Here is a 12708-nt window from a genome sequence, read left to right on the forward strand (position 1 = left end):
CGAATCAATACTAAGTCCCCATATCATTTAAAGCCTCACCGATCTCTCAAACCGATTGTCAAGTCTCCTGACCAGTCAATTACATTTCCGATCTCTCTTGTCAAACGAAATTGAACCAACATTAGGCCTTCATGCCACCAGTCTTATTGCCGATCTCCCTTTTAAAAGTTTGGGGATAATCGTCTGATAAAGTTAAGGTTCCAATCCGTTTAATGATGATCCGATCTTAAGTGTTCAAATCAAGTTCCCAATTTTAATTAAGTTCCGTTTAGCGTTTGTTCTCAGCCGATCTCATGCTTACAATGTTTTTCGACCTTTTATACTTGGATTAATAATCACTTTTAGTTGTTGTAATATGTTTAGACAATCAAGCGCTTATGCAATTCAAATACTTTCCGATCCCATCCATTCATTGAACAAAAAGGGAATTTCATTTCATTTCAAATTAAAATTTATACAAGTCATTCGATTGGAGGATCACCCCCAGCCTGTTCTACATTTTGTTCACCCCCTCTATCACCTTTGGCCTCCTCCTCGCTATCCTCTTCATCCTGGGGAGCCAGATCCACCATCTAGGAGAAGTCCTCCTTGGGATAACGCTTCCTGAGCTTGGCCAAGAGATCCCCATGAGCGTTCACATAAGCACCGACCTCCCTTGTCACTGCCTCTTCTTCTTTTGCTTTAAGCTCCTCAGTGAGGTGAGCGACTTCAGCAGCTCGGAGCGCCCGAACCTCTTTAAGAACATGAGCCTGCTCGGCCAGCTTATCCTCATAGAATTTCATCCGCCCCTCAATTTCAGATATGTAGTTTTGGGCAGATGAAAGTTGAGATCGGAGGGAAGCAGCTTCCTGACCCACCTTCTCGACATCCTGCCTCAAGCGGTGAGCCTTCTCCCGGATAATATGTTGGTTCACCAGACCCTCCACGCTCAGGCTCATAGTTTGTGTTAGGATATCATTGAGGCTGTTCGGGGTTAGCCTATCCCAATCCTCCCGAAGGCAGATGGAGGACCCCAAGACTTTAGCAAAACTTGGGTTCTCTCGAACCGTGCGGTTCTTCTCTAGCGAGTGGATCAGGATTTGGGCACCGTGGGAAAGGGTCCTCACAGGTGGTTGGGAAGGACCCCCTTCCGCACTCGAAGCAACTGGAGGGGGTGGTGGGGGCTCTTCTTAACGAGGAGGAGACCGGACCACTTCTATGTCGGGGATCGGTTATCCCGAGGGTTGAGACGAGCCTCCTTGCATCTCCCCGGGATCATGCCTGGGCGTCTGAAGCAGCTCGGAACGCTTCATCTCCCGCACCTTTCGGGAGACCTCTCTCTTCCGCTTCCGGCTCTCCTTAGAAGCCTCGCCGCTTGCCATACCTGCACAGAGAAAAGGTCAATGAGATCGCTAAGGCCCAAAGATCAGAGATATAGAAAGTACCAATGCCGAGGTCAGAGAGCTGAAGCCCGCGTTCTTGGCCAGTGACCAGCTGCATAGTCCAATGATGCAGTTCGGCTGTCACTGCATCTAAATAAGAGAATTTCTGTCTGGCCGCCTGATCTTTCAGTTCCATCACCATTAGGCCCTCTTCCCTATTCAGGGTGATGCGCTTCGGAAGTAAGGGGCCCTGGTGTAGCCAGCTACGTGGGAAACCCTCAAAGCCGTTCGGAATTTTGCTCCTCAGAATAAAGAAGCGATTCTTCCAATTCTTCAAGGAGGAGGGCAGATCGGTAAAAAGCCCACAATGTGGCTTCGCCTGGAAGATCTAATACTCGTCGTCCTTTTGACGAGTTAGCCTATGTAGTTCGACGAACACCTTAGTTGTAGGACTGAGTCCTTTAGCTCGGCAAAGGCCTCTGAAGGCTACTAGGATCCGCCATGAGTTCGGGTGAACTTGGGCTATGCACACTTGGTGAAATTTTAGAACTTCCTTGAAGAAGTCGTCAAGAGGGAACCGCAGCCTGGCTTTTAATTGCTCTTCGTATACCATGATCATATCATTCTCTTCAAAGAAGTGATCGGCTCGAAGATCGCCGTGACACTTAATGAGTTTGTATGAATCGAGTTGAATGTTATACTCTCAGAGTGTGATCGGTGTCGGAATAACTTGAAAAAACGAGAGGATTTTTGAATCACTCGCAAGAGGCTGAAAATGACATAAGAAGGCAATTGGCTGACCCATCCCCTATTTATACTCGTCTGAGCATTTAATGCTCACGGTGTCCCAAGCGACACATCGGTTAGCGGAATTCGCCAGCTTTTTCTGACACTTCTCACGAATATTCCAGAAATTCCATAATAAGGAGAGATCGGCTAGTTAGAGATCGGTGAATTAAGGCAGATGTTTAGAAGTGCAGATCGGTTAAGGGCTGTTCAGTTAGGAACCGGATCGGATAAACACATCAGAGATTGGAAAATAATGAATGCAATAATAATAAAAATGATAGTTGTCAAAATAAAATTTTATTTTCGAAAGGTTAGATTACATCATTTGGGCGATCTCTAGAGATCGGATTACATTAAAAGTCGGATTACATCATTTGGGCGATCTCTAGAGATTGGATTACATGAAAGGTCTGATTACATCATAGGGGCGATCTTTAGAGATCAGTGGAACATCCTATCTAATAAAGGCCTATGTCAAAGCCTAGTCTCGTGGTTGAATCAAAAGATTTGTCCAGCCATAGACAGCGGATAGACGTACAGCTCAAATGGGGTGATTATGACTCTCATGAGGATGGAGAGTCATCTCCACTGTCATCGATCAGAATCGAGCTGTAGTCAGGACGCCCAAAGTGGTGAGGAGCCAAATGAACTTTAAGGGGTAGTCACCGATGTTAAGGGGAATATTAGCAGTCTTCTCACCCGAAATCAATTCACCGATTATATCGGTCGAACGATTCGAGATCGACACGATCGAAGTCCTCGATCCAGGTAGGCAAATTAGTCCAGTTCTCTCACTGTTATCAAATGAGGTTATCATAATTCTCCGATCACCGGGATCGTAAATTTTCAATCGAGGAATAAAGAGGACAATTAGAAAAAGATCAAAAGCAACCATCATGGCCGGGATTATTGCCAGAGCGGTTAGAACAGGAAATGTGAGAAGGAAAGAGGAGAAAATCAAATGCGGAGGGGTTTCCCGTTGAAGGTATATATATAGGGAAAATCTGAGCATTTATTGCGAGCAGAAAACAAAGCGGATGCCTCAGAAATCGAAGGAATAAATGCTTTGACTGAATTAGACCAGATAAAGGAGAAGACCGGAGTAGGAGAGGTCGAAAGAAGGGAGCCCGACATGAGAGATCGGAAAAGGATCGTGTTAGAAAGATCGGAAGGGATGGGAGGACGGAAAACAAAGAGAATAAGATAACTTCCGCTAACTGTCATCATAATCAGAGCCGAGGTAGTTAAAGCGTTACAGACGAAATCTCCATCGCACGCCTCAGAATCGCCCACATTACTGACAGGTGCCAGAGTATGTCATGACAGTGCTATGCATCCCAATCTCCACCGTTGATCTTGCTTGTAAGGACAAGTCTAGAGCCCTTAGAACAAAGAACAAGACGACAAGACCGGCGCTCTTTATTCTCAGCCTTCGGATCGCCCTTGACTAGAAAATTCTGAGCCGTCAGATTAGAAAGGAGTAAGGACAAATATGCAGAAAAGGATCTCGGTCGTTCGTTTTGATTCTCTTTAATTCCCAACTATCAGATCGTGTCCTTTAAAATCCAAACCTTCCATTCCCTCAAAGGGAATCCTGACCCTTCATTGGGAGCACACGTTCCCTATAAATACCTGCATGAAAACTGTTGATAAAAGACGAAGGAAGAAAAAGGGTGGTGATTATAGTGGAAAGGCTCTGAAAATTGATTCAGTCTTGCTACTTTGCTATTTTTAAGCTAGAAAGACTTTAGAAACCAGTTTTCTAAAGTATTTTCTTTGAAGAAATATTGGACACTGAAACTCTTAATTTTCAGTTTGTTCATTGCTCTGCGATACCCTTTCTTAAGTTTCAATTCTGTTTTTAACACCTTTGTATCCACTTTTATTTTCTGAAGCTCAATCTCATTCATTATCATTTCGGTTTGATTACATGCTAACTAGGCATTCGTCATTTCAAGGCAAGCATTAGTCTCCAGACTATTAGCTCGAAACTCTTCAACATTCGTGACTCCATAGTTAGTTCAATAGGTTCAACTTCCTGCAGGTGAGTGTCTGAACCATTGCCTCATCCAGTGTTTGCTTTTATTTTCTTTTTACGCTCGTAATTTTCGTTAAAGTTTGTTTTATGTTAGAAGGTCCCACGTGGGTGATTATTCTCGAAGTTTATCTTTGATATCAGTTCATGTTATTTATTTATTCTTGGACTTTTATTATTATCTCCTAATGTAGGTGTTCTGTTTACGGGTAACGTACAGGTAGTTTGATAAAACGTTGGTAACAGTGTCTTAACATAAGAGTTTTTTTAAATAAACGTTCGGATAATAAATTAGAGAGTTATGAAGGCGAACCACTAGACTAGCTCGAGAATATGACTGGGTAAGGTGGGGGAGGTCGAAGTAAAATCGAGTTTCGGAATAGAAAATGAAATAGAGCAAATGTTGCCTGCCGAAAGGTATTGGTAAGGCAATCACATAGGAGGTCGGTAAAATTCAGTCTGGTATCCCCTATCTAGTCACGAGGTACCAATGAGTTAAAAGAAGCCTTATTCAGGTCACTAGCATCTTTGAATGCCAGAACCCTTAGTCTTAGACTCTTATGATGTGTAGATGTAATCAGATTTCAAGAGGTCGGAAAAGTCCTTATCCGACTCCCATTCAAGTAAAAGAGATCGGAGGAGAGTTCTTATCCGATTCTCAATCCAAAAAACTTTAATAAATTCTTCAAAGAGATCGGAGGAGAGTTCTTATCCGATTCTCAATCCAAAAAAAACTTTAATAAATATTTAAAAGAGATCGGAGGAGAGTTCTTATCCGATTCTCAATCCAAAAAACTTTAATAAATACTTAAAAGAGATCGGAGGAGAGTTCTTGTCCGATTCTCAATCCAAAAAAAAACTTTAATAAATATCTAAAAGAGATCAGAGAAGAGTCCTTATCCGATTCTCAATAAAAAATTCTCATAAATATCTAAAAGAGATCGTAGAAGAGTTCTTATCCGATCTCCAATCAAAATTTTAATCTAAAAGAGATCGGAGGAGAGTTCTTATCCAATTCTCAAATCAAATTTTAACATATATGCAAAATAACCCCTTAAACAAAACCGATACGTAACAGCAACTCACTAAGGGTCGTCTCATTTATTTATGTATCTGGGCAACCCGAATTAGTGGAAAATCAAATATTCCCTTTTACTAAAAGGATTAACATCTCCGTTCGAACCTTCTAACTATCGATTTTAATTTATAAAGAGCTTAAAGTTAAATCTGCTCACCCTCATTGAGGGACGAGGTGGGGTACCTAACACCTTCCCTACCCGTTTACGGACCCCGAACCTAGAATCTCTGTTTTTGAAGTGGTTTCATTTTAATTTATTTTCACAAATGGTTTTCTTTAATTTCCCTCAAAATTAAAGTGGCGAATCCTCACTCCTTCCCACTTCGGTGAGGGTTCGTCCAGGCGACCGCAAAATACCTTATGACAATAGATAATAGGTATATTGGTTCAAATATCACCAACATACCACATTTTGTATTCTAAAGTTATTGGCATTGGTTGCTAATTTTATTTCAAAGCTTAGTGTTAGTTATTCACAATTTTCAGATTTCAAGCCTCATATTTACTGTTCCATTGGTCATTTGTACAGTAGGAATTTGACAAAATTGTCTTTATGAAATTTGTTTCTTATTTTATCTAGTTACATTTCCTTTTTTGAATCACTCCATTTAGAGTTTTTTAGCTCAAGTTATGGCCTAAACACCATAACTGGCCAGATTGGACAGAATCCAAAATTCTGGGCAAAACTGGTTCTGCCAGATTTGGTAACCTAGGTTTGGTTGGCAATTTGACTAGGTTATGTTCAGAATTTGGATTTGTGTTCTTCATGAAAATTGTAGGTCTATGTCTCAGCTTTCTGCTGATAATATTTCAGGTCAATTGGACCTTTCTACGCTGAATTATGACCAAATGAATAAACACTATTTATTTAGTCATTTTGCCCAGGCAGAATGCAAGTCACTCTGATTAGGGTAATTTTTAGATCAACTTAGTTTGGTTTTCTGGGCAGGGTTTCTTCACCAAAGTTGTGCCATTATGTGTCTAGTTTCATGTCCAATTAGCCTTGCACCAATTGAACCTATGCAACTCCATTTATAACTACCCAAACCTAATGGACTCATGCTCAGTCCTGCAGGTCAGCCAAGGCAGCTCACCCACACTCAAATGCCAAGCCTCAACTCACTTCATTTCCTCATCATACACATTCAAATGGTCACTAATTGACCATTACAAGGTTAATGAACCATCACATAAGCAAACCCTAATGTTGTTCAAGTGTCCACATTTTCAAGGTTCATTCATGCATCACACTTGCATTTCACTTACTCTGACATGTTCAAGCACTCATCTCATGCTATGGGCAGCTCATAAACACTTTATTTCAAGTAAATTCATCAAACCCTAACCACCCCTAGGCTGCTGAAATTTATAGGGATGGATACACATAATTTTTATTTTGTTTTTCTTACATTTTCTACTTATCTCATGGCATTAAGCATGAATTAAGTAAAAGTGCTAAGAGATTGGACACTAACCTCTTTTGCTAACTTTTTCAAGTCTCCAAAACTTCCTCTTCTTCTCTTCTTTTTGCTGCCTAGAGGTGTTCTAAGGTGTGAGGATCAAATTTAGTGAAGTCAAGTTAGGGATTTATGGTGATTTAAGGAGGGAAGTAAAGCTTGGAGTAGTGTAAAAATGGTGAAATTTTCCTTTTCTTTCTCTTTTCTCTCTTGATTTGGCTGATTGGGGAAGATGGCTGCTGATTTCTTTTGTTTTTATCTCATTTTTAATTTCCTTTTTATCTCTTTAGTTAATTTGTTAAATTGTGATTGGGTGGGGGCATGTTAATGACATCATGTGATGTCATAATTCCCAATTTCTTTTATTTTTCTTTCCTTTTCTTTTCTACTCATTTTTAATTCAATTTTTAATAATATTTATTCATATTTTATGTCATAATAATTATTTACTTAACTAGACAAGTTGGTCAAAAATCATCTCCGAAGATGAAATAACCAAAAATGCCCTCCGTTTGGCTTATTGAGCCAAAATCGTCTGTACCAATCCAAAAATTTTTCTAAGCCTTTTCTTGGCATTCTAATGCCATAGAACCCTCAATGACTCTTCTCTGGAGTCCCAAAAATTATTTTATGAATTTTCTCCCAGGTTTAGGGCTCTTAGCTGCGAGGACCACAACTTCCCACTCGGTTACCCATCGCTAGGGCACTGGCTCATTTAACTTGATTGTATTTTATTTTAAAAATTTTTTCTAAAATTTTCTTATTAATATTTGAGTTAATTATGGTTCCTCACTTTAGTTTAAATATTTTTCCAGATGTTCTAGCTATCCGAACTGACACCGGTCACCGAAAAAGTAGAATGTACAGAATGGATACAGTGAGGGTGTTACAGGACCTCTATAAGGACATCAAGTAGGGCAACTCCATACTCACTGGTTTATGGAATGGAGGCTATTCTGCCTATTGAAGTAGAAATTTCTTCCATGAGAATTCTGAAAGAATCAGGAATCGATGAGTCAGAATCGATCCAATCAAGGCTAGACCAATTGAATTTGCTGGACGAGAAAAGGCTAGCAGCTGAGTGTCATGGGCAATTATACCAAAGAAGAATGGCTAGGGCACTTAACAAAGGCATTCGCCTGCGTGAATTCTGACTAGGAGATCTAGTCCTGAAAAAGATTCTTCCGAATCAAAATGATGCTAGAGGAAAATGGTCGCCAACTTATGAGGGACCCTATGTAGTTAAAAAAGAATTTTCTGGTGGTGCACTGATCTTGACCCACATGGACGGCGAAGAATTCCCAAGACCCATGAATACAGATGCTATTAAAAGGTATTATGCCTAAAAAAAAAAAAGGAGTAGGGGTGAAAACCCGAAAGGGCGCTCCTAGCAAAATGTGCAAAAAAGGACGAAAAACCTGCAAGGGCGCTTTCTATAAATTGAGTGAAGGGTTAAAACCCGAAAAGGCACCCTAAAAAAAAAAATTAGGGGTGAAAACCTGAAAGGGCACCCTTAGAGCCAGAAGATGGAGAAATGAGGAAGGGAATACGGGACCAGAAAAGGAAATAAGTCACCACGGTACGAACATTACTTGAAATAATGGCAGTTAAGGGAGTTCGAAGTTGACTACAAGGAATTTATGAGAACCATTCTTGTACCTTTTTTTAAATTATAACTTTATTCTCAAACCATAATAAAGTCATTCTTTCACTCAAATTTATCTTTCTTACTTACACTCTGATTTATCTTTCTTATATACCCACACTCTAATGTTATCTTTCTTCTGCACCTTCATTTTATGCGCTATTAATTTGTTAAAATTTTGTCATAAGATTAGGATTCGAATATTGATAACCTCATATACTTTGCTATGAGATTTGCAGGAAAAAAAACTAGGGGTGAAAACCTAGAATGGCGGTTCTAGTCAACTATGCAGAGGGGAAAGTAAAAACCCGCAAGGGCGCTTTTCCCAATATAAGAAGGAAGTCGAGAATAGAAAAGGCATCCCAGGAAGTGAGTAAGAAAAGGAAATGGTGGGTTAAGTCTTGGGACTGGTCCTCCATTAATTGTTTATCTTCGGAATCCTGTTAAGTACACTTCGATGCGGAAAAACTTCTCGGGTCAGGTTAGCCTTACTTTGTCAGTATTTTAATTTTCAGCATTTAAATTTCTTATTATCAACCTCTGGTTCCTTGATCCAAGTTGATTTTAATTTCCAGCATTTAAATTTCTTATTATCAACCTCTGGTTCCTTGATCCAAGTTGATTTTAATTTCCAGCATTTAAAATTTCATGTTATCAACCTCTGGTTCCTTGATCCAAGTTGATTTTAATTTCCAGCATTTAAATTCATGTTATCAACCTCAAGTTCCTTGATCTAAGTTGATTTTAATTTTCAGCATTTAAAATTTCATGTTATCAACCTCAGGTTCCTTGATCCAAGTTGATTTTAATTTTTTGCATTTAAATTTCTTGTTATCAACCTCTGGTTCCTTGATCCAAGTTGATTTTAATTTCTTGAATTTAAAATTTTCTGTCATCAATCTCTGATTCCTTGATCCAAGTTGATATTAACTTCTTGCATTTAAATTCCTGCTATCAACCTCTGGTTCCTCGATCCAAGTTGATTTTAATTTCTTGCATTTAAATTTTTGTTATCAACCTCTGGTTCCTTGATCCAAGTTGATTTTAATTTCCAGCATTTAAAATTTCATGTTATCAACCTCTGGTTCCTTGATCCAAGTTGATTTTAATTTCTTGCATTTAAATTCTTGTTATCAACCTCTGGTTCCTTGATCCAAGTTGATTTTAATTTCTTGCATTTAAAATTTCAGGTTATCAACCTCTGGTTCTTTGATCTGAGTTGATTTTAGTTTCTAGCTCATAACTTCCAAGTTAAATTTTGACTCTCAGCATTTCAATTTTTCATACCTCGATTGCCCAAAATACGAGTCTGAATCTTTACATAATTCCTATACAGGAAAATTTTATTCCCTTCAATAGAAATTATGTAAAGAGGGGCAGCTGTCGACACCATATTTTGGCCGATCACCGAGGTTAAGGGACTTTAAAATTGACTCCTAGCCGACGTCCTTCGATCACAAATAACCTTTCCAAACACATCAATTGCTCAATCAGGAAATAAACTGATCCCACACTTAGTTGATTGTTTTTCGATCTCTTATCAGAGGGGTTCGAACCAATTTCAAGTCTCCATACCATCCAGCCTTGCCTCCCGATCTCTCTTTACAAATATTGTGGAAAGTCACTTATCTAATTCTAGAATTGGGTTCCTCATTTGTATGTCCCAGATATTCCTTAAAATAAAGTTAAGATGTCTGTCCGATTTAATGGTGATTTCGATCTTAAGAATTCGAATCAAGTCTTTCTAATTCTAATGTTCTAAAGTTCTACCTGGAGTTTGGGTCATGGCTTAGTCCGATCTCATGCTTACAATGTTTTTCTAACCTCTTATACTTAGGTTAATGGTTGCTTTTAAGTTTACTGTCCAAAACGTTCAAAGTAATTAAGTACTCATACAATTTGGACACTTTTCGATCTCATCAAAAAATTGAATAAAAAGGACTTCATTGCATATCAAAATAAAATTTACAAGTCATTCGGCTGGAGGGTCTCCCCCAGCCTGTTCTCCAGGTACATCGTCGTTTCTCTCATTTTCTCTCTCTCCCTCGGGCTCCTCATTGCTCTCATCTTCGGCCTCTGGGGCGAGCTCATTCATCTAGGAAAAGTCCTCTTTAGGATACCGCTTCTTCAGCTTGGCCAGAAGGTCATTATGGGCATTCACATAAGCCCCGGCCTCCTTTGTGGTACTCTCCTCTTCCTTCGCTTAGAGCTCCTCTTCCTTGGCTCGGAGCTCTTCCTCCTTCGCCCAAAGGTCTTTAGCATAACGAGTGAGATCGGCAGACCAACCAACTCGAGAGTCTTCAAGTTCTCGTTCCACCTCCGCTATCCTCTCCTCATAATGTTTTATCTGATCTTCCATTCTGGCGATGTAGTCATTAGTAGAGGAGAGCTGACCTTGTGCAGCGGAGGCATCTTGGACTGCCTTAAGGATCTCTTTCTTTAAGCTGTGGGCTTTCTCTCTGAGTATGTGCTGGTTTGTAATGGCCTCTAAGCCTAAGCTCATTGTCTGAGCTAAGATATCATCAAGGCTCTCCTCTGCCAACCTGTTCCAATCTTCTTGGAAACAAATGGAAGCACCCATGACTTTGGCCAGGCCGGGATTCCCTCTAGTAGAGTGGTTCCTTTCCAATGATTGGATCAGAAGTTAAGCACCCCGGGAAAGTGTCCTGACCATAGGACCGGAAGACTCCCCTTCTACATTGGAAGAGATCGGAGGAGGAGGGGGAGGTGGAAGCTTGATTTGCTGAGGAACAGGAGCAATGACCTCTACTTCAGGGATTGATTGCTCCTGAGATAGGGGAGGAGAGCTCAGCACCTCTACTGATTCACGACGAGGGGTCTGAATATCAGCAATGGTGGTCCCCTTCATCGCCCTCACTTTTCTGGAGACCTCCCTCTTTCGCTTACGGCTCTCTTTGGAAGCATCGCCGCCTGCCATACCTACACAAAGAAGAAGTCAGTGAGTTCGCTAAGATTTAGAGACCAGAGATATGGGTAGTACTAGGGCCGAGGTCAGAGAGCTGAAGCTCGTATTCTTCGTAAGTGATTAGCCGCATCATCCAATACTTCAGTTTGGCCATCACCGCGTCTATGCACGAGAATTTCTAAGTGGACGCCTGAGACTTTAACTCTTTCACCACAGCATCTTCGTCCTTATTTAAGGTGATCTTTTTTGGGATCGAAGCGACCAGTTGTTGCCAACTCCGTGGGATACCCTCAAAGCCATTCCAAATTTTGCTCCTCAAAATGAAAAATCGGTTCTTCCAATTCTTTAATGAAGAAGGGAGATCAATAAAGAGAGAACAGTTAGGCTTAGCCTGAAAGAACCAGAACTCATCATCCTTCCTTCGAGTGAGCTTATGTAGTTCGGAAAAGACTTTAGCAGTGGGTTCTAGCCCCTTAGCTCGGCAGAGGCCCCGAAAAGCTATCAGAGTCTGCTAAGTGTTCGAATGCACTTGAGCTACTGAGACATGGTGGAATTTTAGGATGGCCTTGTAAAATTCGTCCAAGGGAAAACGGAGCCCGGCCTTCAATTGCTCTTCATACACCATGATGAGATCGCTCTCATTAAAGAAGTGGTCGGCCCAATGATCGCCATGGCATTTGATCAGTTCAAAGGAATCGATCCGCAGATTGTACTCCTAGCTTATAGATTGGAGATCGGTTTCTCTCAAGACTGAAGGCAACTCATCAATTGGCAAGTTGTCTCTCTTCAAAGATGCCCCTCACCTTATTCTGGTAGCCGGACCAATTACAGGAACGAGGGCTGTGCTGGTTTGACCACCAAATCTAATTATGTCGCCCTCTTCTGTGGTCCACGAAATGTGGATAGAAGACCGGCTCATAGCTCTCTAACCCTCGGCGCCGCTCATTTTCAAAGAAACCAAAGAAGTTTAACTAAGAAAAGGATCAAAACCCTTACCGAAATGTGATCGGTACCGGAAACACTTGAAGAAACGAGAAAATGTTGAAATTGCTAGCAAAGTGCTGAAAGTGACATAAGGGAGCAACTGATTGACCCTCCCCCTATTTATACCCATCTGAGCATTTAATGCTCACGAAGTCCTAAGCGGCACATCGATTAGCGGAATTGACCCGCTTTCCTGACACGTCCCGGGAAGGTTCTAGAAACACAATAATAAAATCGAATAAAATGAGATCGTTTAGCTAGGGTTATCGGATTGTGCAAATTTTCAAAGTCGCAGATTGGCTAATGGCGATTTATTTAGAGATCAGATCGGATATGCACATCAGATATCGGAAAAACAACCAATGCAATAATTAAATAATAACCTTCAAATAAAATTTCATTTCATTTCCAAAAGGTCATATTACATCATTTG

The sequence above is a fragment of the Hevea brasiliensis genome, chromosome 8, assembly GCF_030052815.1.
Source record: "Hevea brasiliensis isolate MT/VB/25A 57/8 chromosome 8, ASM3005281v1, whole genome shotgun sequence".
Lineage (NCBI taxonomy): Eukaryota > Viridiplantae > Streptophyta > Magnoliopsida > Malpighiales > Euphorbiaceae > Hevea > Hevea brasiliensis.